This window comes from Magnolia sinica, chromosome 2 (assembly GCF_029962835.1).
Source record: "Magnolia sinica isolate HGM2019 chromosome 2, MsV1, whole genome shotgun sequence".
In the NCBI taxonomy this organism is placed as follows: Eukaryota; Viridiplantae; Streptophyta; class Magnoliopsida; order Magnoliales; family Magnoliaceae; genus Magnolia; species Magnolia sinica.
This window is the reverse complement of record NC_080574.1, coordinates 113,764,684-113,778,174: the sequence shown is the minus strand read 5'-3', so window position 1 is coordinate 113,778,174 and position 13,491 is coordinate 113,764,684. Positions and strand designations below refer to the sequence as shown.

The following is a 13,491-nucleotide window of genomic DNA, read 5'->3' as shown; positions in this document are numbered from 1 at the left end:
ATGATGGCTGGTCAGTGTTGGATTCAGATGGAGTCGAAGATGTAATAATTGCAATTAATTCAACCAAGAATATGGGCACCCATGTCACTAATGCAAATGCTCTCCCACTGCCTGAAGGCATTCTCTGTGCAAAGGCCTCCATGTTACTCCAGGTAAGCTCTAAGCTTATTACAACATTTTTCTTTGCCCTCCTTTTTCAGATGATAGTGCTTTGTCATCAATTCCATCACACAGTTAACAGTTAATGTTGTTTTCAATTCTTATCTATATTAGCTTATATGAGTTGATCTATCAGGGCATTTTGCTTTGTGATGGTACTGGCTATGACATATTTACATATTTTTCAATAAATTGAGAAAATTCAGCTCTTGAGATGTGCACCTTGGATTTGAAATCCTCCTATTGTGTTAGGCATCCTGGATTTGAAATCCTCATGTTGTGTTAGGCACCCTGGATTCAGAATCCATAGTATAGTTACTGAGGTTTGAATTTAATTACTAAATCAACTTTAACAATATGTAATGTTTCACGTGTTTTCTAAGCAACCATTGTTTAAATTAAATCCAACTGTTACAATGCTACGAAGGTTCTTTCTTGACCCAAATCCAAAGACCCAACCTGAGTTTGGGTCAGGTTGTCAAGTTCCTCGAGTTGGAAAATGCCGGCCTGATTTGAATTTTGGTTGGGTTCAGGTTGAGCAAATTTGGGTCGGGCTAGGTATTTGATTTTTTTCCCCTTCCTTTGTTTCTAGGGTTAGTGTTTTATATGTTTTCCTTTTTTGAAAATGGAATCCGTGTACCAAAGATGGTTACATGGATGAAGAATGGTTCATCTGAAAATGCACATCATTTTGAGTTGGTTTAGTTACATTTCGTTCCCATATGTGAATCCATCCATGTTTTGTAGTTGAAGAGCTATTTGTAAAAAGAATCTCGTCTACAAGGACAGTGAAGCTGTCCATCACCACTTATATACACAATGGTTAGCCATTTTCATTTTCTCCTTCGGTTGATTTTTTTTCTAATGTACTCCATCTATTTGATCTTGACTAGGGTTTAACAATATCTATGCAATTGCCAGATTCTAACAGGAAAATGTTGTAAATTTGTTGATAATGAAGCTTGCATGTTCAAACTCCGCAGTCTATACGTGAAAGAGTTGGCAATGCTCTGGTAATTGGCTCCCCAAAATTGGCTACTTGTTTAGCAGATTTTGGGTTTTTGAGTGCTCAGAGCAAGCCCCACTTGCACCAGCATATCATCAACATAATTTGAAATTTGTAAGTTGCTCATGCCCTATTTGGATGTGAAATTTCAGTTTAATCAAAGGTGAAATTAATTATATAAAAAAAGAGGTTGCCCTCATGTTGCAGTTACGTTTCTTTTATGCCTAATTTGATAAGTAACGCCATTGTGCTTTTTGGGTCCTAATTGAAGAAAAATGCCAATTTGGGTTTTATTTTTTGTTTCTTTTCCCTGATTTACTAGACCAGTAATTGCAATTGAATTCAAAATTGTATCCAAATGCGATTGCAGTTTTTGGGCCCTCATCGAAGAAACCCACCATGTACCAAAAACCAGGGCTTCAACATTGAGCTAAAATTCGATGACAATATAGTCTATCAAGATGAAGAGCTTATACATGTTCTTCAAACAATCTTGCTGGTAACTTTTTAAAATCAGAGATTTTTTTATTGGACATTGTCAAATACATGAATTTCTTAAATGGGCATCTGTTTATTCTCATTTTGAGGGATTTTGAGATTTGTGGCAGGATGATGCGCAGGGGATTTTTGACAATATAGCTAGGCTGCTTGATAGATCATGCTTCAGCTCATTTCTCTCTCTTGAACTTCTCCCATTCCCATTACTTAGTTATCATTTTTTCTAAAGTCCACATGCTTTCTGGTTTCATCACACATCTTATGCTAACTGTTCTGTTTCTTTAATATCTTAACATTTTTCCTAGATTATGTTAACTGTTCATTTAAACACTGCTAGGATAGAGAGTGTTGTCAATGCTGAATGTTCGATGGATGATCACAACCATGACCATCATCATCATCACCATGATCATGAAGAACATGACCATAAACAGAAGTCAGTATATGCTCTTTAATCCTTTGCATTTTGGTTGAAAAGAAGATGCTTCTCTCCTCATTGTATATTGATGACACTGCGAACTGATGTTGGGTTGTTCTTCTTTTAGTGGGGATATTTCATATTTCTCATTTGTAGTTTCAGTCACAAAATCAAATGTTGGGTTGTTCTTCTTTTGATGAAAAAATATGAGAATTTTATAGATTTTCTTTTTCTTTTCTTTATTGTTCTTCTTCATTTTCTTCTTTTTTTCTCTTTTTTTTTTTCTGTAAAGCTTGTTGGTCCTAATGAGATTTCTAAGCATCATGGGCATTTCGTTTGGATGCTCGGCTTCAGGAGAGTGTCCGCAAATTGCTGATATTGGAGAACTATATAATGTTGCTACAACCTTCTCCTGCATCATGACTATTGCACCTTCAGCAATGGAGAATATGTGAAATTTGGGTTAGGTGAATTAGAGCAATGGTGTGTGCAAGACAGATATATATTCTAATACTCCACACCGTGGAGCCCTGCTCATCCTTATGCAGGTTCATTTGGTAGAGCAAGTTTGCAAGTTCTGAGCTTTCCATCAGGTGGGATGCACTGTTTAGATCTTCTAGCCTAGAAATTAGGCCACTTCATACCTCAGGTGGGTCACAGCATACAATACAAATGCATGGTTGGAAAATTTGTTTCAACGGAACAGCCTGAAACTTTTAGGCCAGAAGATTGAAACAATGTAGTCTCTGATAGGTGTTAGGTCATGAACTTTCTTCATTGAAGTCAATCATGTGATCCTATTGAATGCAGATGGAGAAAGACACTTCACCCTTCTAGGAAAAGGGTAGGGAGATGGACTGTGGATGAAGACAAGCACTTGAAAATAGCTGTGATGCTTTTCAGGCAGAAAAACTGGATGAAAATTGCTCATTTTGTCCCCGGCCGAACTCAAGTTCAATGTAGAGAGAGGTATTTCAAAATAATTTCCAAAAAATTTAACCTGACCAATTGCTTAAAACCATTAGTTACTATTCTGCCCCTATCTTTGATATATAGATTCTCTCTTTCTTATTGGTAGTAGCTGAGCACTTTTAAAGTACTATTCTAATACCACAAATAGTCGAAAGGGAGGCACATGCATAAAAAACAAGGGTTGTAGGATTCATTCATATATCATTATTATTATTATTATTATTATATATAAAAGAACGAAGCATTGATTTGACTAAATTGCAGAGTCTTGACTATGGTGACAGGTGGGTCAACACTCTGGATCCGTCTTTAAATATGGAACCATGGACTGAAGAAGAGGACTCTAAACTGAAAGCAGCAATCATTGAACATGGACATTGCTGGTCCAAGACACACCACTTCTTTTTTCTCTTTTTGGGTTATGCTGTATCAGCAATTTGGCCGGTCTGGATTGCGGGACAATTATCCCAGGTGTATGATTGAATAGGAGTGGCAATGGTTGTGGCCCAGTCATATATGGACAGGGCTTGGTCCCCTTGGTTATTATTATTATTTTTCTGTATTTTTGCTCTGCAGATTCTTGAACTACCAAGTCATCCTTACTTTGTTGGTGTCCAGTTTCATCCTGAATTCATGTCAAGACCAGGAAAACCTTCTGCACTTTTCTTAGGTATCATCTCTATTGGCTAGTAATCCTTGTAGTAAGTAAATGACAAAAAATTTGTTGTTTCTTCAATTTAAGCATGTATTAGTTGAAGTGCATGCCTCCATGCAGAGTGAGATGATGTCAGAATCGCTTGAAAATGTCTTAGACGATGATGAGACTGAAGAGGAAACTGAGGAACTGACTAACGAGGTAAACTTCGCCTTTATTTAATAATGGAATCTGCTCTATGGAGCTAACCATGCCATGGGTTAGATGATTATCCCTTCAAGCCTCCCAAGGTGACTACAGCTGATCTCTCATTTTAGTGAGCAGTTGGGGACCTTGAATGAAGAAAGGTTATATGCTTAAGGAAACTTTGAAATCAGGAATATTTGTAACATTTGAAGTTTTAACTAGGAGACAATTTTGGCATGTACTGATATCCAGATCTTGGTAGAAGAAAAAAACATAGAATATATTTATTTTGGATAGGTTGGTTTATTTATTCAGGATGAAGTGGGAGTTTCTTTACTGAAGTAAATGGTCTTTCTCCTTTAACTTACTCCATTGAGAAGAAAATTCCATGGTGGATGATATAAGTCAAATTGGGTGTGGCTAGTCCTGCTCTATTTGTTGTTGTGGCTAGTAGTGGGGTGTGTGTACTACTGTGCTAACCAAAAAGAAAAAGAAAAAAAGTCTTGCTTTATTTGTCGTTGCCTCTTATTATTTATATCTTGAAAGGATATTGTCCTTGTTTCTCACCTTCCATGAATAGTTGTGTGCATGTAATAGTTGTTATTGGGAATCAATACCAAATTACCATGTAGTTGCCTAGCAACTACCCCTCCATCACCCTACCATGCTTTGCTTGCCCTTTGGTGTGTGCATTTTAGAGTTGGTATTGGGAATCAATACCAGATTACCAGGTGGGACTGTAATGTTCTTGTGAATGGTGTCAGTGTGAGCATGTGCCATGGTCAGATCTGAGAGCCCAGGTGGGACTGTAATGTGTTTGAGACTGATGGCTTTCTTCTTGATAGTTGCCCAGGTCTTTTAGCCTTGGATTCAGAAGAGAAGACTAGCATATGCAAAACATAAGCATGTAATAGCAGGAATTTTAAGGCACATGCACTCGGAAGCCGCTCTAGGAAGGCTCCTCAAAGAAGGTGATCAGCCTGACATAGACATCATAAAGAAGTTAGTTCCCAATAAATACTTTCTGCATTTTTCAACATCTTTTTATACATGTTTGATATTTATTTTCTTTCCTGTTGTAATTACAAATTATTTAAGAGAATCGATGAGGATAACAACACATTTTTATCAATTCGCGAGTTAACAGCACTGATCATTGGAATTAAATTTGACAAGATAGATTTTGATAGGGATGATGCTATGAAAAAGGTAATGGATGAGTTTGATACGTCGAAAGATAATCAACTCTCTGAAGAAGAGTTTGTGAGAGGAATCTCAAAATGGGTTGAGTACGCTAAGTGTTCTGTCCCTCAACCAACTATTGATCAAAATAGATTAATTCATGACTTTCATCAAGTAAGTTGCCTCATTCTCATGGTATGTTTTCCCATAATTGTCATAAGCAACATTAGTGAATTAAAAAAAAAAATGAAAAGTGCATCTTTCACCAAGACATGGTGTGATGTAGAGAAACTTCAGAGTTTGGATTCCCCTTCATCAAAACAAATTCAAGGTATTGACAATAGACATTCTTGTTAACAGCATTATTGATTTTATTTTTTTTAAATGAAAAGTGCGTCTTTCTTTTTATTAAAATTTCAGTTATAGAAAATTTCTAGGAATCTCTAAGGAGAAATGTGGCAACTCTCTTGAGTTTGTATTCATAATGTGAATTCCCTATTTTTATTTTATTTGTTTATTTTTGCATTGTTTTCTTTGTTGATGGAAAATACATCTAGTTTCTTAAAGTAGTTCGACTCGAAGGACATACCATCACCCAAAAAGAAGCTGTTCTGTCAAGAGATATCCATCTCCTGTAGGTATTTGCTGCTTCTTTTTCAACTCAATTGAACTATGGTTTGTGCTGGTTTTTCTTTTACCTTTTTAAAAAAAAAATGCTAGGAAGTGATACATCCCAGTCCCAAGCCCAGGTAAGGGAGGACTGATGGCAAGTGGGCAGCTGCTGTGACTTGCACAAGTGGAGATGCTTCTCCAGATTGTCATTGTGTACTGAAACTCCATATATCTTGGGTGACAAACACCCTTTCCGGAAATGGACAGTCAAGTAAGTACTGTGTCACATGCACTGGAGAGTACCTCTTCAATATTCTGATTCATGGTAATGTCACTGTATGTGTGTGTGGGAAATGTTCCTATAAGGTCAAGCTTGACACCACGAGTCAGTGGTGAAAATAGGCCCGACTGGAACTTGTCAGCCCCTGAAATGGGTGAGTCATGACTTATTCATCGACGGAATGAGTTGGTTCGAGTTGACCTGTCAAAGACCATACTCGTCTTAGAGTAGAAAAATGCACTAGCAAAGATTTGAGTTTTATTGTTTTGACAGGATTATAATCCTTTGCTGGATATTCACTTTTCTTTTCTTTTTTTTCTTTCTTTTCTTTTTGGTACTAAGAGAATAAAATTGTGTTTTCAGGTTTGCCAGCGACACATGTACGGCTGGGACTGTTAGGAGAAAATATTCATTGGTGATAGTTTGAAAAACCAACTTCTCTTTTGATAGTTGGAAATTAATGTATGCATGGTTGTTCGTGAGGATATATCCACTACAATACAATGAGTGCACTGTCATTATCTTTTAGCCACTTTCTATACAGCACACCATACTGAATTTTGAATTGCAATTTGTGCTGCTATGGTCTTTGTTTTCAGTATGGTGTAGAAGGATAGACGAGGTTGTTGATGGCTTGGTTTTCATGTTCATTTGGCTAGCTTTTGAAAGCCATTGGAGTAGACCCCATCAAGGGGTTTATAGATTTTCAGGTGTTGGCTTGAGTTGCAGTCTACTTTGTAACTATCGTGACTCTATTCGTCATTTTTAAATTGAGGAATTTGGGTTCTTGATGGTTTAGCTAGAGCTTCATTCTGGATCTCGTCTTTATTATGTTTATGCAGGTGGCGGAAAATGCAAAAATCTAGGCAGAAACGGTATGGATTTTTTTTTAAAAATAAATCTGGTCTTTTTTTAATGGCCAGAGAGAGTTCTATATTACAACGGTTCTTTTAACTATATAGTTAATTTCATTTTTTTGCTGACATTGTTGTAGGTGGCAGCCATGATACGATTGGATATGAGTGAATATATGGAGCGGCAAAGAAAGTAGTTGGCAAGATTAAAGTGGAAGGTTAGTTTTCAATGGTATAAACCGAATTTCATGATGTTTGGTGCAACCAACTGCACCCTAAGCTACACTTATTTTCATTGGTATAGAAATTGTGAGTAATAGTCTATCTTAAATCAGACGTTAAAAAGTCCTAAGCCTTCTTAGAACATCTCAGGTTGTGTTTATGTTTGTATGAGTCCCGACTTTTGAGTTTTGGAACATCTAAAGTTTGAAATTCTCATTATAGGGTATTTCTCTGTGCTTGTAATGTAGTAAAATCCACCATTACTTACTTGCATTTGTGTATTGTATGTTAATATCTCAGTACTCTCACCTGCATTTATGTATTGTATTTGAAGACATGTTTAGTTGTATCCGAGAATGAGAATGAAATCGAGTATGCATCAGCTGGTGCATATTCACTGGATTGGAGCTGTTTGGCATGATTCAAGAGGCTGATGTTGGTGTTGGTATCAACAACATTGAAGGCATGTAGGTTTGTTGTTCCTACAGTCAGGCTGCCCATATATCTTCCTAACTATAAGTCACATGTCATATATTTGAGCCATGCTCATACTATAGGATCTTGGAAGCTCTACAACTAGGAATAACAAAATCGCTAACTCTTAGATTAATTTGAGTTACTTGTATCCCACATATATCAACCATCACATCTTGCCAAAGTTGTTATGCCTGAAAGCTACCTCTGCAGAAATACTTTACTGGTAAATATATCCCTTGAGTTTGTGGATGATGTGATTATGACAATATATCTCATGATTTACAAGATAAGCCTATATTTTCCTCATAAAATGAGCTTATGGTCCAATTTGCTTATAATTGATTGTTCCTCAATACAAGTCTTTGATTACAGGACGCTCTTGGTGGAAATTCAAAAACAACATTTATCGCAAATGCCAGCCCATCTATTTGGTGTGTACCTATTTTCCTAGAGTTCTCTAATTTACTTTTTTATTTGTTTCATATTTAAAATTATATTTGTTTTGTATTGTGAATCACAAAGATAATTGTTTCCGTGCTTGGTTCCAGCACAAACCAGTCCATTCATCCAGTCTGGTCCAGATTTTACATCCAGTCAGCTTTTAAGGTTCTTTGGGTTATGCCTTGTTCTTTGCGTTAGTTTTTCATGATGTGGCATGGTGGTTTCCCACTTTCCCTCTTCTTCCAAGAAATGGAAATGGTGTATTTTAGTTTTGTTGTTCATCTGTTCTGTTTTGTTGTCTTATGTGTAATATGTTTTTCATGATGTACTCCACTATAAATCATAGCTAATGCCGAGTTCTTCTTCTTTGCAGATGCTTTCAGACAACCGAACAAGCTGTAGTTGTTCATCAGCCAAGCAAAAGTCATACCCAAATCTTGCGTTGTGACTTTGTATTATTTGTGGAACCTAATGTTGTCTAACAGTTTGATTAAGTTTGTTTTGAAAACTTTAACTAGACTGTTGTAATTGTAATTGATTGAATGAAGGATAGTAATTGATTCATTATTGAATGAATGATTGTAATTGAATGAATGAATGATTATGCAGGTGGTAATTGAATGAATGATTATAATTAAATATTTTATTAACAATGAGCATTAGCTACGGCTATTAACCGTAGCCCTTTGTTGAAAACTGTAGCTCTTGCTAAATTCGGCTTTTTGCTACGGTTCTCATTCTACTTTTAGCTACAGATAAAATCCGTAACTGTAGATAGTTTTAAACTACGGACAATATTGCTACGGATCTAATCCGTACCTATAGTTTCATTAGCTACGGCTATTAACCATAGCCTTGCATCTGAAAACCATAGTTGTTGCTAATTTCAGCCTATTGCTATGGTTCTTGTTCAACTTTTAGCTACAGATATAATCCGTAGTTGTAAATACTTTAGTGCTATAAAAGCACCGGCTACATATTTAATCTGTAACCATTATATCTATGGCTACGGATTTGATCCGTAGCCATAGCTTTCGACCTATGGCTATAGCACCAATGGCTATGGTCGTGCTGCAGATTTTAACCGTAGCCATAGACTTTTAGCTACGGTTTTTATCCGTAGCCTTTGCCCTGTTTTCTGGTAGTGAATACATAAACACGGCCTGTCCAAATGGCCAGGTCCCTCCAATGCTGTCCATAAGAAATGGACAGCTTCATCATAGTCATAACAGTGGTTCCCACCTTCCAGGGACCCTCGCTCATCCGGATAGCTCCGACGCACATCCGGGTCTGCTCCATTAATTTCGAGCAAATTTAATGGAGCAAATACATAACCACTTAGTCCCAAATACTTACTTTATAAAAGAAAATCTCCCCTGTTTTCTCAAATTTTCTATTTCGATCTTTTTTTGCCCAAATCCATGTCAATGCATGAGAATCATGCATAAACATGGATTTTAAGCAAAATACATGAGGGAAATTACAACATAGATATCATGCACACGATATCATATAATGTATTGTTTGATGAACTACACATGTGCATTCTTGACAAGAGACGTACCTTCACCAGCAAGGTATTTGTTGTTGTTATTAACAAAGTTTTGAAAAAAATAAAGTCTACTATATAAGGAGAAAACAAAATCTACCATCCTTTTTTTGGTAGTGCAACTTGTAGATAATGGGCACAAAAATTAGGCCATCCTTCATCAGGCGGCAACACATGTACGAAACAATTAAGAGCTCAAAAATTGCTGATGTTCCACATTCAACAAACATGTGTGGCCTACCTGATATATATAAACTGACCTGATGATGGGCCTAGTTGAATGGTGACACCCACCTGATGCATTGTTTGAGTGTTTCACATGTGCCAATTGGTAGGTACATGTGGTCACATTTGGGATTGACAAAATAGTTTGAAGCAAATCATACTGTGAGCCTCTTGGCATGGTGCATCTCAGGCAATCCGCTTATGTTTTCCAAGTTCTTTAAGCTATCAAATGTTCCCTTGTAGAAAAGATAAATACACAATTGAAAGCCAGTTACCTTCTTTTCGAAACATCTTTCCTTTCTCTTCTGCCGGAATTTGGTTAGGGCGGCCTCTCTTTGTGCAAACCGGTTTTGATCCACACCACTCCCACTTCCACCAACAGCTACACTTTTACCAACCACCCCATTATCACTCTCTGTGTTTAACCCTCCAGCATTCACAGCGATGCTGCTTCCATTTTGCACAATATTCCTAACTTCCCATTCATGGATAGTTAAATTCTGAAATAAGACCATGGATATTTTCATTTCAAATGTCCAATAAAAGCCTATCAATCTAATATTCAAACAACTTGATAGAGTTAACTTTTAGTTCATGATGCTATACAATGATGCTGGTGCATATGTGAATAAAAGCTTACATGATGGTGACGTTTGCATGAGGATCAAGAGTGCCTGAAATATTTAAAAGTAAATTATTCTGGAAATCCCTACAAAATGGAGCAAATAGAAAATATTTAGTAAGAAATTTATGTTATTCAACTTGAAATATGGAGCTAGGCAAACACTATCATTAATGGGTTGTAGGTCAGGTTTAAGTTGGAATTCTTAGCCCAACTTTGTAAAAATCGTCCTGCATCAAAACATATACATAAGATGTTAGTTTACTTGTAGTTAATCTTTAAGCATATTAGCCAAGCTGATGGTTTGCTAAATGTCCAAAAACATAGCAGCCAAGCACATCCCAAGATATCAAAATTCATTTACAAGAATCAAGTTTCAAGGCATAAAACCGAACCCAAATTTGCACCAATGAATTTGTGCTTATCTTATTACATTGAACAACTAGAACCATTTCTTACTTTACTTCAATTACTATTTTTGGTAGGTACATGTGGTCACATTTGGAAGTGCTGAAGTTTACCAACCCAAAACTCATAGTTGAATACATCATGAGAGGTGGTTAAGTGGCATCTCAGACCCTGTAAAGAACACACTGAAATTGTGATGCATCGTATGACCAAAACCCAAGCTTCCAAAATGTACATGAACAAAAACCTTTACATAAAAGTTTTTAGCATTCTATCTATGACCACGTGAAACCTCAAAAAGTGACATTGAGGATACAAATCAATGGCCTAAAGGGAGTGTTATTCTGGACAGATGATTGTAATCACCTGAATCAAATCAAAGAGTTGGATAGAAGAACTTTACTAATTTTATTTTTCTAGGACTCATAGTATTCTTGAAAACCCTTGTTCCAATCTTGAATACAAATCAGGGTTCTAAATTTTGTAATTACACTAAAGAGCCCTATAGGTTATGTATATTTACAATATTATAGAAAATGATTAAACTACACCTATCTCATGTTCAAAATATACCCCTCAAGTACAACATCCTCTGACAAAGTAACCTTAGAATTTCAAACTTCAAACTTCTAGGTTCACCAATCTATAAATAGCAACAGCTCTACATCATCCCTCATTTAACAAATAAGCTCTTACCAGTTTATAAAACCAAAAATAAATGAGAAAGAAGTTGATGGATAGCATTCAAGATTGAAAGGTAAGCAATCATTAACATGAGGGAAAAGCATTTACCTGGTGAAAGGCCCTGGGGCATCCATCACAAAGCAGAAGATCTCCAAAATCTGCACATATTGTGCAAAGGTCATCATTGTCAGTGGCAGAAAGCTTCTGAACTTTAGACAGGGGCACCGATAATTCATGAAGAGACACCCCATTGGAGGTGTAGATGTGTAGGTAACTGGCAAAACACAAAAGGAAAGGTCACCCAAATATTCGAGAGTATAGGACTAAGGAATCAAACATTGAAGCAGTAACTCACGGTTTCTGCTTAGAAGCACAACCAACATGAGCTTCAAACTGTGAGGGACTGACCTACCCATTAAATCTTTAAAGTTTAAGGTATGTAGTGGAACATTTCAAGAACTCAAATGTATAAAGCAATCAGATGTACCTCACTGTTGCAACAACTACAGAATATTCCATTCCCCATTTTGCAACCCTCAAGCAATCTCAATAGAACTTTTATGGAAAGAAATTATATGGTTATAAGAAGTGTCAAACAAAGTTAAATTGACCATTTCAATTTTTCCAAGCCAAGGGTTGGAATTGTCCAATCGGACTAAATTTTGAGATATGAACCATCTAAGGTAGGGCTAGCCTACCTGATGAGAGTTTGGATCTCATAAAGGTTTGCCACATACTATACAAAACATGCAGATCAATCAGAATTGAGAGATCAATCAGGAAATTTAAGTTCATTAAAAGGCTGGAGCATGGCACAGCATATTCATCATTTTAAAGTCCCATTTTTAATACCTTTGCAACATCAAGCACATGTTGGCCAAGTACAGGATGCTTCCACCGCTCCCTATGGTGCAGCATGCCTAACTCTTGGATTTGACTGATTCTTAGGATCCTTGGTGAAAATGTGACTACACCTAATGGTCAGGGTGGATCTGGTGATTTTTTCCCTACACAGCTCTCCGTCAGCACAAGCAACTTTTTCAGTGTGCCTACACAAGTCAAGTAGCAGATTCCTATAAAATCCCAATATTATCCAAACAAATCATACTCTAATAGGTCACTATCCCTGAAATGCAAATCCATTAATCAATATAGAAAAATGAAAGATACAAACACATCACCTCTGCAACCTCAAATCCAATCCCGAAAATAAATAAAACCCACATCCGATATCTTCTCAAACCTAGATTAAAACGGTAAACCTAAATCAAATGTATGAATGTTCCCCCCTCAAACCAATCCCAAAAATCATCCAACATGATAAAAAACCGAAAACCCACATCGAATACGCAAATCAAAACAGAGCAATTCCACCCCAAATCTAACAAAATCAACAACACCTGGCTGAGTTTCCTTACAGATCAAACAAGAGATCCAATCAATCACCAAATCTCATGAGCTATTTAAACAAACAAGCAAACACCCAATCAAAAATCTCCATCGAAGCATTGGAACCAGACCCTATTGGACTGGTAACATCTTCTACAATCCACATAAGCAATCAAAAGAAAACCCATCTCAGATTTCAGTCAAAAAATACAAATAGAAACAAGGAAAATAAACCTGAGGGAAAGTCTCGCTCTGAGCCATACGCTTCCATCGTGTTCGATGATTGCCACGGCCGTGAGAAATGGCTCTACCTATACAAAGATCTTCTTCTCATTCTCCTTCTTATTCTCCTTCTTGCGAAGAAAGGGGGTTTTGAAGATTGAGAGATGGGTTTTGGGAGGTCTGCTGTGCGTGGGAGAAAAGGGCAAACTGAGATGGAGAGGCTGAGTGCGTGAGGGAGAGCGGGAGATCGAGAGAGGGTGAGGGAGATGGAGAGAGAGACTGAGAGATGGGTTTTGGGAGGTTTGCTGCACGCGGGATGAAAAAAGGGCGGACTGAGTTGGATTTGAGAGCGCGCGTTTCGTTTTGGAAGGGGCGTGTGACGGACGGCCCACAAAGACTTTGGGTTTTAGGCTGTGGGGCCCACCATGAT

At 37.1% G+C, this 13,491-nt stretch overlaps 2 long non-coding RNA genes across 2 annotated transcripts; one reads left to right on the top strand and one right to left on the bottom strand.

Moving 5' to 3' along the window:
- The first annotated feature begins 2,586 nt into the window (after positions 1–2,586).
- On the top strand, positions 2,587–3,423 carry LOC131237416 (uncharacterized). Its single transcript, XR_009167232.1, has 3 exons — positions 2,587–2,647; positions 2,892–3,050; positions 3,338–3,423. It is a non-coding gene; the product is annotated as an uncharacterized LOC131237416 (long non-coding RNA).
- A 7,143-nt stretch (positions 3,424–10,566) lies between these two features.
- On the bottom strand, positions 10,567–13,276 carry LOC131237415 (uncharacterized). The gene is made up of 5 exons (XR_009167231.1): positions 13,074–13,276; positions 12,303–12,499; positions 11,806–11,858; positions 11,559–11,608; positions 10,567–10,588 (listed from the first exon to the last, which is right to left on the bottom strand). It is a non-coding gene; the product is annotated as an uncharacterized LOC131237415 (long non-coding RNA).
- Positions 13,277–13,491: the final 215 nt, after the last annotated feature.